The sequence below is a fragment of the Arachis hypogaea genome, chromosome 18, assembly GCF_003086295.3.
Source record: "Arachis hypogaea cultivar Tifrunner chromosome 18, arahy.Tifrunner.gnm2.J5K5, whole genome shotgun sequence".
NCBI classification, from domain to species: Eukaryota; Viridiplantae; Streptophyta; class Magnoliopsida; order Fabales; family Fabaceae; genus Arachis; species Arachis hypogaea.
The window spans coordinates 74,459,611-74,474,738 of record NC_092053.1 but is presented as its reverse complement, the minus strand read 5'-3'; positions in this window follow the sequence as shown (position 1 = coordinate 74,474,738).

Below are 15,128 nucleotides of genomic sequence, written 5' to 3'. Positions count from 1 at the left end.
AAGGAAAACTCAAGAACACTTTGAAGACTCACAAGAACACAAGAACATGAAGAAAGAACACCAAACTTAAAATTTTTAGAAAACCAAACTAAAATTTTCGAAAACAAAAGGGAAATCAACAAGAAAACACCAAACTTAAAGTTTGGCACAAAATTTAATAGAGAAATTATTATTATTTTTTTTAAAAAAAAAAAGAAGATTTTGAAAAGAGTATACCAAATTGCCACGAACTTAGACCAACGCTCTAGCCAATTGGGCAGTAAATGTAACACTTGTTTTGAAGAAGTATTATTTTTTTTTAATAACTAAGAATGAAAGAAATATTTTTTTTTTTGAAAGAGAAAATAAGGATTCTAAAATTTTAACCAAAAACAATAATAAGAGACTCTAAACCAAAAAGAAAAATTTTTCCTAATCTAAGCAACAAAATAAACCGTCAGTTGTTCAAATACGAACAATCCCCGGCAACGGCGCCAAAAACTTGGTGCACGAAAATTACTTCACACTATGTAATTCCGCACAACTAACCAGCAAGTGCACTGGGTCGTCCAAGTAATACCTTACGTGAGTAAGGGTCGATCCCACGGAGATTGTTGGCTTGAAGCAAGCTATAGTTATCTTGCAACTCTTAGTCAGGATATTAATTAGTGGCTATCAATTGACTTGAAAATGAACAAGAGAGCATGGATTAAAGGTTACTAGTTATGCAGTAAATGAGAATATGTTGGAGTTTTGGAGATGCTTTGCCTTTTGAATCTCTGCTTTCTCTCTATCTTCTTCTTCACGCACGCATGTCCCTCCTATGGCAAGCTGTGTATTGGAGGATCACCGTTGTCAATGGCTACCATCCTTCCTTTCAGTGAAAATGGTCCAGGTGCGCTGTCACCGCACGGCTAATCATCTGTAGGTTAGGATTCGCTATCCTTTTGCGTCTGTCACTACGCCCAGCACTCGCGAGTTTGAAGCTCGTCACAGTCATCCAATCCCAGAATCATACTCGGAATACCACAGACAAGGTTTAGACTTTCCGAATTCTCAAGGATGCTGCCAATGGATTATAGCTTATACCACGGAGATTCCGATTAAGGAATCTAAGAGATACTCATTCAATCTAATGTAGAACGGAGGTGGTTGTCAGGCACACATTCATAGGTTGAGAATGGTGATGAGTGTCACAGATCATCACATTCATCATAATAATGCGCAAATGAATATCTTAGATAGGAACAAACATGATTGAATAGAAAACAGAAATACTGGCATTAACTCATCGAGGCACAGCAGAGCTCCTCACCCCCAACAATGGAGTTTAGAGACTCATGCCGTCAAAAGGTACAAAGTTTAGATCTAAAATGTCATGAGATCCAAAACAAGTCTCTAAAAGTTGTTTAAATACTAAACTAGTAACCTAGGTTTACAGAAAATGAGTAAACTATGATAGATAGTGCAGAAATCTACTTCTGGGTCCCGCTTGGTGTGTGCTGGGGCTGAGACTAAAGCTTCTCACGTGCCTGGACTGTTTTGGGCGTTCAACGCCAGGTTGCAACCTGTTTCTGGCGTTGAACTCCACTTTGTAACTTGTTTCTGGCGCTGGACGCCAGACAGCAGCATGGAACTGGCGTTGAACGCCAGTTTACGTCGTCTATCCTTGAGCAAAGTATGGACTATTATAAATTTCTGGAAAGCCCTGGATGTCTACTTTCCAACTCAATTTGAAGCGCGCCATTTAGAGTTCTGTAGCTCCAGAAAATCCATTTTGAGTGCAGGCAGGTCAGAATCCAACAGCATCAGCCGTCCTTTTTCAACTTAAATCAGATTTTTGCTCAGCTCCCTCAATTTCAACCAGAAAATACCTGAAATTACAGAAAAACACACAAACTCATAGTAAAGTCCAGAAATATGAATTTTTCCTAGAAACTAATGAGAATAAACTAAAAACAAACTAAAATATACTAAAATCTATATGAAATTAACCCCAAAAAGCGTATAAAATACCCGCTCATCACCCTCTCCCCAACTCTCCTGCTTTAGATGAGGTCATGCATGAGGCAGAGCACGAGGAGGAGCATGTTGAGGAGCCGATTCGGCAGGAGGCACCTCCGGAGAAACAGGCTACCCAGGAGACTCCGCAGCATGCCGAGGAGCCAGTGCCCCAGCCTAAGTTCCAGCAGGAGGCAGATGTGACTATTGACCCTAACCATGAGCCTGATCAATAGCATCGAGGATGATGCTTCATCTTAAGTGTGGGGAGGTCACCGCCGTCGCCGTCGGTGGATTTGGTGAACACTTTTCGGACATTATCACTTAGTTTATCTTATTTTGCTTCATTTTGTACTATTTTGGGATTATGGTATATATTTGCTAGTATGGATACTTTTATTTTGGTTGTTGCACACTTTAATTGTATATATTGCATTTTAGCCTTGTAGTTGTGATTTGGAAAATGTTTTGAATTGTTGAAAACTTAGTTAAACCCTTTTTGGCATAAAAGAAATTGTTTTGATTAGAAAAGAGGGTAAACTAAGGAATTTTAAAATGTCTCAATCACAACATCGCATTTAGGATAGGCTTACATCACATTTAGGATAGGCTTAGTCAAAATGATAGAATTTCCAAAAGAATTTATCTAGAGGGCACCACTCCAATTGATTGGAAAATTTTTCTTGTGAAACTTGCATGAATTCATACTTTTGTGGATCATGTTTTGAGCTAAGAACACAAGATTGTGAGTTTTGAGCCTAATGGTGTGGTTACATCTTATAACCACTTATTCTCCTTCTTGTGTGCATTATTCTCTTTCTATGATTATGATCCATCATTTGTTTAATTCTATATTTCCAATTGCTCCTTGTATTCATGCATTATTATGATTGAGGCATTATGTCATTAGCTCACTTACCCAAATAGCCTACCTCTTACTCTCCATTATTAACCAATTTTGAGCCTATGCTTAACCTAATTGTTCTTCATTTTAGCACATTACAAGCCTAAAGTGGAAAACAATAAAGTCCATTATTTGGATATTTGATTAGCTTAGGCTAGTGAGAGTGTTTTATTTTCAAGTTTGGGGAGATTGGGGAACATTGGTTGGGATAAAGGAGTGTTTTGTATTTATATTTGGGAATTGAGTGCATACTCATGTATTGATTAAATATATAAACCTTATGCATTGATGCTCTTGTATGTAGCTTAAAAAAAACAAAACAAAAGAAAAAGGAAAGGAAAAGACAAAAAGCAAAATAAAAATAAATACAAAAAGAAAAAAATATAATAGAAAAAGAAAGCAATAAAAAGAGGACAAAATGCCCCCAAAGTGGAGTTCAATAAAGATCAATGCATATGTGTTATAATCAAAAAGAAAAATGCATGAGTATGTTAAAAGTGAGAAGGATGGGTAGTTAAGTTAGTACTTGATTGTATAGGTCATTATATAGGTTAAGTGGGAAGGTCTAGACTAATCAAAGATTCAAATTCTAGTCCACTTATCCATATATGATCCTACCTCGGCCCTAACCCCATTACAACCCTTGAGAAAGACCTCATGATATTTGTATGCATACATTGAATGGTTGTTAATTGTTAGATGAAGAACAAATTTTGGAAAGCATGATTAGGGGAGAATTGAGTGAATCAACCCCTAAACAATTGAGTGAATAGAGCGGATACACGTCCGGTGAGGGTTCGATTGCTCAATCACATGTGTTCACCACTATCATCTATATTCATGTAAGTTTGTAAATCCTTTTGATAATCTAATACAATTGTGGGTTGAATTTGGTTTCCATTGTTTGAGCCATTTGTGCTTACATGTATTCTTTTGGAATTTGAATTGTTTCGACCAAGCACATACATTCATATAGTTAGTTGCACTTAGATAGTTTGCATTTAGATAGTTTAGTTGCATTGAATAAATGTCATACCCTTTGCTTCATCCTTGGTTAAGCATGAGGACATGCTTGGTTTAAGTGTGGGGAGGTTCATTAAACCCCTTTGTAGGGTTTATCTTGGGTTGAATTTCGAGCATTTTGATAACCTTTCCTCACATTTATTCAATGAAATAGCATGATTTTTGTGATTGTCTCTGTACTTGTGCTTAGATGTAAAAATATGTTTTTTAGACCTTTAATTTGATAATTTTGATTCACCTTTGATTTCTACTATATGCCTTGATGTGTTTGCTAGTGATTTCAGGTTGAAAAGGGCAAGGAAGGGATCAAAGGAGTGAAAGGAAAGTATACAAAGTGGAGACATCATGAAAAGCCAAAGATTTGGAAAAGCCCATGGGCGCGCGCGCGCACCATGCGCCTACGCGCAGATCGCGAAATTCTCCAGGGACGCGCACGTGCACTGTGCACGTATACACCGAAGGCCGCACGTGATTCCTTTAGTCAAACACGTGCCTGGCGATTTTGGAGGGTTTCTGGCCCCATTTGGAGCTGAGTTTTTGGCGGGAAAAGGCTAATAAAAGACCAAGGAATGAAGGGGATGGCAGGTAGACATTCATACACACACATGAGGCTAGTTTAGTTTGAGTTTTAGAGAGAGAAGATCTCCCTTCTCTCTAGGATTAGGATTAGGATTAGTTCTTAGATCTAGGTTTTAATTCATGCTCTCTTGTACTTCTTCTTCTTAATTCTTTGTTGTGACATTCATCATTCTTCTATTATTTGTTATGATTTCTTTCACCTTGTTTGTAGATCTACTTTTGTTCATTCTATTTTCTTTTAATTTAATTTGAGGTAATTCATGATAATTGTGTTTCTTTTGATTGTTGTTGTTAACTCTTTGTAATAATTGTTGTTAGATTTCATTCTAGTTGTCAAATTTACTATGCTTTTCTTTTGTACCTTCTAAGTGTTTGATGAAATATTTGGTTGGATTTTAGTATAGATTTTGTTCTTCTTGGCCTACGTAGAGTAATTAGTGATGCTTGAGTTATCTAATTCCTTTGTTGATTGATAATTAGAAGTTGCTAATTAATTTGGATACTACTAAAGCTAGTCTTTCCCTTGGGAGTTGGCTAGGACTTGTGGAATCAAGTTAATTCATCCACTTGACTTTCCTCCATGATTAGAGGTTAACTAAGTGGTAGCAATGGACAATTTGTGGTCACAATTGAGGAGGATAACAAGGATAGGACTTCCAACTCTCACAATCTTGCCAAGAGCTTTCATAGTCATTAGTTTACTTTTATTGCCATTTATATTTCTTGTCTAAAATCTCAAAAACCCCAAACATACTTCATAACTAATAACAAGATACTTCATTGTAATTCCTAGGGAGAACGACCCGAGGTTCAATAATTCGGTTTATAGATATTAGGGGTTTGTACTTGTGACAAACAATCTTTTGTATGAAAGGATTATTGATTGGTTTAGGAACTATACTTCCAACGAGAATTTATTGTGAATTCTAAATCATCAAGAAATCCGTTCATAAGTATGTTTACATGTCGGGTTGGCTTTATAACTGACATATGAGACTCATCAGCACAGGCATGCATCATGTGCATATGTTTGATTTGCTTATTTGTGCATTAATTGGGAATGCCTATGTGAATTAGTATGCCTAATTATTATACTTGTTACTTGTGTTACTTGTACTCTAAGTGTGTTTGCCTTTGTTTGACTGTTTGTTTGTGTGGTTCGACCAGAGTTAGTTAGAGTTTGGTTAAGTTTAAGAACTTTAGAGAACTACCCCCTGTTTATGGTTTCTATCTTAAGTCTTTAAGTTTTATAATTTGAGTATCGGAGTTCTAGGATTGCCTCTGGCTTTCCCGAGACCTTATATCTTATTTATGTGGGCACCGTTACCATGCTAAGAACCTTCGGTTCTCATACCATATATATGTTGTTGTTTACAGATGCAGATCGAAAGGCAAGCGAAGTGTTATATTCGGGACTCTGTATTTGAGCTTATGCTTTATATTATGTAGTTAGATTCTCCTCTGTATGTATAACTTTATTTTGTTCCTCTTAGAGGTCGATGTGGAGAAACAGGTTGTTGTTTTATCTATTTTAGGTTATTTTGGGTTACGTATATCTATGTATTTATACTCCGGCTAGCCTTAGCTTCATAGGTTGAGTCAGAAGTTTGGTATCTTGTAATTCCTGGCATTCTACTCTTTTTATTTTTGTGACTTATTATTTAATCTTTCTTTCAAAGCTCCTCGAATATATATTCATTTCACCTATATTATATACATGATTTTATTTTTAGAGGTCGTAATACCTCGCCACTTCAGTTTTATGACTATAGCATAAGACTCTGCATGGTAAGGTGTTACAGTATCCAACACTTGAGCTCACGTCCAGTAGGAAAAGACATTCATCATATGCATTTGTATGATTTGTTTGAGTGTGCATTGTTTTGGTTTGCTTAATTGGTTATCTGTGATTAACTACTATCTGTGCTATTTGCTATAACTGCTATCTATAATTGTGCTTTCCTTGTCTGTTTTGTTTGTCTTTGCAACTGAGAGATCACTCATGCTGGCTATAACACCCTACCACACAGAGCTTTACACCTAGGATGTAAAACAGAGGTGGCGAGGTGCTATGACCTCTAAAATAAAATACATACGTATAATAGCAGGAAGAATATAATAAACTAGGAGCCTTGAAAAAAAGGTAAAACAAAATCGCAAAATAAAAAGCGCGAGGCTCAGAAAACAAGATTACTTGCGTGCTAAGAAATCTAGAGATCATAGGTGTAACTAAGTAGAAACTGGGGATAGAAGATCAAACGTACAGAATATCAAGCTCCTAACGCAGCCTGTGAAGCTACGGCTGGCCGGAGAATATTTACATATATATACATATCCCGAAAACCCAAAATACATAACTGAAACCCTAACTCTCCTTAAACCTCTAAGAGGAACAAAATAAACAAGCTGATCAAAGAGAAAGTCAAGTACATATATATAAAGCTGTACATCAAAATAAAACCCAAAGACTACTCCGCTTCAGAAGTCCAGATGCCTACCGAGGAGCCTCCCGACCTGCATCTGAAAACAACAACATAGTATGGGGTAAGAACCGAAGGTTCTCATCATGGTAGAGGTGCCACACACATAATATATAAGATCTTGGGAATGCCAGAGGCATTCCTAGAACACTGACACTCAGATTATAAAGCTTAAGTACTAAACAGAAACCACAAAGTGGTAGGCGTTCTAAGGAAAATCTAAACTTAGCTTAACTTAATCTTAACCTTACCCTGACCACCTTTCCTCCATTCTTCCGTCTCCAGTGAGTTTGCACAGACAAATAAACAGACAATTGCAAGCTCAAGTAGGAGACAAGTAGTGCAAGTAACAAATATAGCAATTAACAAGGTATATACAGTTAGGCACTCCCAAATAATGCATAGCAAACAAACAAACATAATGCACATGATGTATGCCTGTCCTATGGCTGATGAGGCTCATCTGTCAGTTATTAAGCCAACCCGACAAATCCGAAACCCCATGAGTTTATGCATAGCTTTTTCTCATTTCATTCTCAAATCATACATTCATCTAAAATTTTACTCAATGGGGGTTACCATTCCCGGGAATTTATACGTGCCCGGTCACCCTTACGACGTGGGGTCAACAGAGTATCGAATCTCAACTTGGAACACGTGGTGGCAAGTCACGGTACTTTACCCAAGAAAATTCGTATCTCAGATAATCATTTCACATTCATTTATTAACATCTCATAATAATACATTTTAGCTATAAAATCACTTTATACCTCATATGTTTGCATCTTTATACATAGTTTATCGTAACCCGGAGCAAGTGGGGCAAAACCACAACCCTTGCGTCTACCCGGGAAGTCTCTATACTAACCAACCCGGAGCAAGTGGGGTGATGAGCGGATAATTTATATTCTTTTTGGCATTGTTTTTAGTATATTTTTAGTAGGATCTAGTTACTTTTAGGGATGTTTTTATTAGTTTTTATGTTAAATTCACATTTCTGGACTTTACTATGAGTTTGTGTGTTTTTCTGTAATTTCAGGTATTTTCTAGTTGAAATCGAGGGACTTGAGCAAAAATCAGATTCAAGGTTGAAGAAGGACTGCTGATGCTGTTGGATTCTGACCTCCCTGCACTCAAAGTAGATTTTCTGGAGCTACAGAACTCAAAATGGCGCGCTTCCAATTGCGTTGGAAAGTAGACATCCAGGGCTTTCCAGCAATATATAATAGTTTATACTTTGGCCGAGTTTAGATGACGAAAAAGGGCGTTGAACGCCAGTTCTATGCTGCAGTCTGGAGTTAAACGCCAGAAACACGTCACGAACCAGAGTTGAACGCCAAAAACATGTTACAACTTGGCGTTCAACTCCAGCAGAAGCCTCTGCACGTGTAAACTTCAAGCTCAGCCCAAGCACACACCAAGTGGGCCCCGGAAGTGGATTTATGCATCAATTACTTATTTCTGTAAACCCTAGTAACTAGTTTAGTATAAATAGAACTTTTTACTAGTCTTTTAGACATCTTATGATTTTTTAGTTCATCTTTGGATCATATTGATCACGTTTGGGGGCTGGCCTCTCGGCCATGCCTGAACCTTCATCACTTATGTCTTTTCAACGGTAGAGTTTCTACACTTCATAGATTAAGGTGTGGAGCTCTGCTGTTCCTCATGATTTAATGCAAAGTACTATTGTTTTTCTATTCAATTCAACTTATTCCGCTTCTAAGATATCCATTCGCACCCAAGAACATGATGAATGTGATGATTATGTGACGCTCATCATCATTCTCACTTATGAACGCGTGCCTGACAAACACTTCTGTTCTACATGCAAACAAGGCAGAATGAATATCTCTTAGATTACTAATACAGGGGACCGAGTCCAAGATGTTAGGATCTTCGTGGTATAAGTTAGAACCAGTGGATGGCCATTCCTGAGATTCGGAAAGTCTAAACCTTGTCTGTGGTATTCTGAGTAGGATCTGGGAAGGGGTGGCTGTGACGAACTTCAAACTCGCTAGTGCTGGGCGTAGTGACAGACGCAAAAGGATAGTTAATCCTATTCCAGTATGATCGAGAACCTCCAGATGATTAGCCATGCCGTGACAGAGCATTTGGACCATTTTCACAGAGAGGATGGGATGTAGCCATTGACAACGGTGATGCCCTTACAGAAAGCTTGCCATGGAAAGGAGTAGGATTGATTGGATAAAGACAGCGGGAAAGCAGAGAGTCAGAGGAACGAAAGCATCTCTATACGCTTATCTAAAATTCTCACCAATGATATACATAAGTATTTTTATCTTTATTTTCTGTTATTTATTATTATTATTCGAAAATACTATAACCATTTGATATCTGCCTGACTGAGATTTACAAGATGACCATAGCTTGCTTCATACCAACAATCTCTGTGGGATCGACCCTTACTCACGTCAGGTTTTATTACTTGGACGACCCAGTACACTTGCTGGTTAGTTGTATCGAAGTTGTGACAAATCATGAATTAAGATTAGAGCACCAAGTTTTTGGAGCCATTACCAGGGATCACAATTTCGTGCACCATGGAGCGAAACCATAACCCTTGCATCTACCCGGGGAGCCTCTATACTAACCAACCTGGAGCAAGTGGGGTGAAACCATAGCCCTTGTGTCTTCCCAGGAGGTAAGTTCTCATATTCCTAGGAGGAATAAAGGAAGGGATTGATAAAACACTATTTTATGGTTTATCTTGTGCTAAATTGAGTGATTTTTATCAATTCTTTGCACACTTATTCATATAATTTGCATGGTTTTACAAATGCTTCCCTTTGTGTATTTTTAATTCCTCTTTATACCATTCGATGCCGTGATCCGTGTGTTAAGTGTTTTCAGGCTATATAGGGTAGGAATGGCTTAAAGGATGGAGAGGAAGCTTGCAAAAAAACGGAAGGAACACAAGAAACAAAGGAGATGACCAGCGATGATCGACGCACACGCATGGTTCACGCGTGCGCATGACTTGAATCTTTTCACGGCGACGCGTATGTGTACCTGACGCGTACACGTGACAAGTGAATTTGCACAGCGACGCGTGCGTGTGACTTACGCTTACGCATGACACGCAAAGAAGACCATCGATGCGTATGCGTGACTGACGCGTATGCGTGACATGCACCACGTGCAGAAATTGCAGAATATGTTGGGGGCATTTTGGGCTGAATTTGGAACCAGTTTTCGGCCCAGAAGCCAGGGGACAAGCAGAGACTCAATGCATATTCACTTTTACACATTTTTAGTTTTAGTTTGGAATCTTAGAGAGGAAAATTAGTTCTTCCTCTAGGGTTCTTCACATTCATAGTTTTAGAGTTTTATGCTTTTGATTGGGATATTGAGAAGAGTTACTACCTCCGTTGAAGTTTCTATCATTCTAGTTTGTTTTCTTGTTTCCTTACTCTTTTATTGCCCATCTACCTTGTTCATAGTTACATGTGGATACCATTGATTTTGGAATTTATTAATGCAAAGAGTTATTTTTACCTTTACTTAATTTTCTGTTATTACTTTATTTGAATTTCCATGTCTTCTTTTCATTCCCTTTTATCGTTTATGAAAATGGCATTCATATCAATGGAGTAGACTCCCAACTTGACTTGGGAGTTGATTAATAGGAGACCCTTGAGTTGGAATATTCAAGTGTTAATTGGTAATTAGAAGTTATTGGCTGGCTCTCTAGTCACTAACGTTAATCCTTCCATAGGAGAGGATTAGGACTTGTGAATTGGAGCTGGTTCAGTTACTTGACTTTCCTTTATTCGGTACGGGATAACTAAATAGAAACAACAACCTCTTACTATTAAATTTGGAAAAATTTAACAAGGATAGAACTTCCAATTAATCTTCTCCCAATCAAGGCTTTTTATTTTAAATATATAAAACCTCTCATTAATTTTTATTGCTTTAATTAATAATTATTTTATTTTCCCGTTCTCCAACTCTAAAACTTCTCAGAAAATTCCTGACCAATAAATTGCACTCTTTTGTCAACTCGTTGGGAGACGACCTGGGAATTCTACTCTCAATATTTTATTCTTAATTTGTGACAACCTTTTTTAAATTGATAAGCAGAATTTTCGTCGGCTAAGAACTGTACTTGCAATGCTATTTTCACTATAAATTCTTAATCGGCAATTTTCCGCCCGTCAGGGATCCTAACCCCCCCACCATCTTGCTGGGGCCGATTTTACAATACCAGTAGGAACAAAGAAGGGGATCCTCATCTTCCACCATCTTCTAGGGTCACACTTTCAAGAAAGAGTGCTCAGATGCAACATTTATTCCTTTCATTAGCCAGTTTCATAATCGATATAGTACATATTTATACATATATATAAGCACCCTACCTTAAAACATTTTTTATCCGTTCTTCGAAAGGCATAAACTTCACGGACGCAATTTTCATACAAAATAAGTTTGAAATTATTTGGAGGTCTGGAAGCGATGTTATGGCTTGCCAAAGTTTAGCTAAAATCTAATTTTCACAAAAACTTTAAAACCTCATTTTCATTAAGAACAAACTCAAATCCCACTTCCTATACATATATCCAGCATAACAACATACCAATTAAAATACCAAAACTTCCAAATCCTACCTCAATCTATTATAATCCTATATACAAATTCTCATCCCTAATTTCATCACTTAAATCAACAAGTTTCATCAACAATCCATCACACAATACATATTTACCCTCATACCTTAGCAAACATCATCAATTCACCATATAGCATTTTATCACCAACATCAACAACAAGCAATAACCATCAATCCATTCTCATACTCATTCAACATCCTTTATAAGTTTTATTAGGCATTAACTACAATCATGCATTCAACCTATCCTATGGTCATCTAGCCTAAGTTTTCAAAGAATGTTATATATTAAATACGCGAAACCTAAACCATACCTTGGCCGATTTTCACATATTTTTCCCAAGCCACCACCAAAGGCACCAGACAGAGCCCCAAAGGTCCAAAGTCACCTAAGCCTTGTCACCAAACCTCCACCAAGTCTCCAATGTATACAATCAAGCTCCAATTTACATATACACAAACCTAATTCACATATATGACACATACATACTCAAAATTCAATGCCTAACATACTCAATTAAAGAATTAGCTAAGGTTCTAGAATTCTCACCTTACCCAAGCGCCATATAAGCAAGAGTGAATATTTTTCTCAAGCTAATTTGAACCTAAACACCAAAATTTTACAATTTTCAATACCTTTGTTCATAGATTTTGAAACTAAAAGTAAAGAAATTGAGGAAGAAAACGTGGCTTCCTTACCTTCACAAGGTTCCAGGCTTTGTAGAGCTCGACGACGCAAACACGTGGCTGCAAACGGTGCAGCAATCGAAGCTCCAGATCAAAAGTTACATGAATTTGAATGAAATCAAGGGTTTTTGTGAATTTGATTTCCTTCTTCTCCCTTGTGTTGAGCTTCAGCGTTCTTTGCATGCAGAGGAGGGTTAAATGAGCTGAAGCTCACTTAAATGAGTAGATTGGTTGGGCCGATAGGCCCAGTTTGGGTCTGGTTTGACCTGTTGGGTCCGTTCGGCCCAATCTTGAGCCAAATTCTTTGAAATTAGTGTCAAAATTTTCATTTTAAAGATCTCTATCTTATTTTAATATAATATTCACATTTTTAATTTTTTTTAAATTTAATTTATTTACTAATTATTTACTAATTTAGCAGGATTTACACTGGCGGAGGTGATGTGGAGGGTTGTCCATCGGTGTTTCAGAGGGTTGGAGGAGACAAAAAGTGAAATGTTGGGTTAAAGTTTGATTAGAACTTGAATCCCTTTATATAGACTACCGAGATTTCTGGTTTAGAATCAATTTTTAAGTTTGATTCTAAGTGTCGAAGTTCTAGGAATGCCTCTGGCTTTTTCGGGACCTTATATATTATCTATGTGAGCACCTTTACCATATTGAGAACCTCCAATTTTCATTTCATATGTATTTGTTATTTTTCAGATGCAGGACGTGAGGCACCTCGCTGAGCCTACTAGACAACTCTTTCAGAAGTGAAGATCTACTTTTTGGGACTGTTTATATTATGTATTTAGATATGTATGTGTGTGTGTGTGTACCTTCTCCGATCTTTTATAAAAACATGTTTTGTCCCTTCTAGTGGTTGACTTTGGAGAATTAGGATTTGTATTTTGTCTGTTGGATTACTGTTGAGTTGTATATGTATATATATTCTATCCGGCCTTTGCTTCACAGGTCGAGTTTAGATCTTGATTATATAACTATCTTTTGGAACTCTACTTAAATATCTTTGTCTCTTGGTTTTTTGTATAAGCTTCCTGTCTTTTTATTTTCTCGTGAGCATTGTATCTTTGGCTTATTTTAATTGTACCCTTTTCTTTCAAAGCTAATAAATATATTATTGTTGTTATATGTGTGTGTGTGTGTGTGTGGGGGTCGGTGCGTGCGTATGTGCGTGCATGTGTGTGTGCGTGCGTGCGTATGTGTGTATGTATCTTTTTACTTTTAGAGGTCGTAGTGCCTCGCCACCTCTGATTTACATCCTAGGCATAAAGCTTTGAGTGGTAGGGTATTACATCTTCCAACAGTTTCATCTTAGAAAAAAAAAGATACTAATTGGGGGTAACTCAAGTCAACATGGTTTCAATCTCTAACAAGTTCATTGGTAGTTTATCAAATTCAATACCAAATACAAAGTCACAACATTCACTGAGTTTAGTTAAATCCCAATTTTAAGGGAAACAAGTCCAATCAAGGTCCATCGGAACTCAAAAGTATCTAACAAGATCAAATTAAAGCCTAAATAATTGTTATTTAAAAACCAAGCCAAAATATCAAACTAACAACATGAGTCAAAATACCTCAGTTTCTTCTAGTGTTTTATTGAGGTCATAAGTTAGCATGGAAGCATTGTGTCTGGTAGAAACAACCTCATCAGAAGTATCACCTGGCACAATCTCTTCTTCTTACATTGAATCTTAATCTATCTTCACCTTTTGTTCTGCAGTCTCTTGAATCTTCTACCGAGATAAACCAGAAAGTTATATCATAGCCAATAAACTCCAATCTATTGTAAATTATACAAAAAATAATGGTTAAGCTTAACACTATAGATGTCTTGTTTGGCTTACAGTCAAAATTCGTGCAAGCTTTCTTTCTATAAGAATAAATTTCTTCCGAGACGCAATATCAAGTTCAACAACAAGACTGTTCATATAGCGTGTCTGCACAATGTAAGAAAAATGCATTTTGAAGTACTGTAATAGTTGAAAACTAGAAGTGATCAACATAATTAATCAGAGACAGTTTCCATTCAACATTTCAACCTTTGTAGCAACAAAATAATATGCCAACTGAAAACCATGGTAACTAATTAAAGAATAAAGTGCGAAAGTGAAAATAAATAACTAATAAATGTAGCTCATGGCTGCAGATTTTATCAGGATAGTTCTATGTATATTCGTCATGAGGTTCTTTAATGCACATATTTAGTGTACCATGCAAAAGGCCAAAAAATTTGCAAGTTGAAGAAATGCATTAATCCTAAGGCCTTGTCTTCAATGGCAGCCGAGGATTGATTAAAATTTGCAAGTTAAATGCATTTGATGTCTTGAAAATAAAGAAAAATTCCTATACTTTCTTGGTTTTGGGATTAGGACTATGTTTTCATCGATTATTTAGGATATATCATGATTGGATGACTAATCATTGATGGAATAATTCCAAAATATCGGCAAGTGTACTGAGTCGTATTAACTAATACCACGGGAGTGGGTTATCATTCCCCCGAGGATTAACGGACTAAGGAAGTAATGGTTAACTGATTATTTTAGTTAGACAATTAAAAACTAGGGTTTCATAGGTTTTTAGCACAAAAACAATGAATTAAACAAAAGGAAGTTGTAAGCAGTTGAGAAGGTAATATTATCAAAAGAGTTAAGGTTTCAGAGATGTTATGACTTCTGGAAGAATACTTTTCACTCTCTACTTTGATCGTGCAAAGATGTATCTACGACAAATCATAAATAACCATATTCAATTCCTTTGGTAATTAAATTTTTCTTTTCTTAATAAACTATCAATTTCTTGATCAATTGATTATGATAAGAGGTGAGGTAC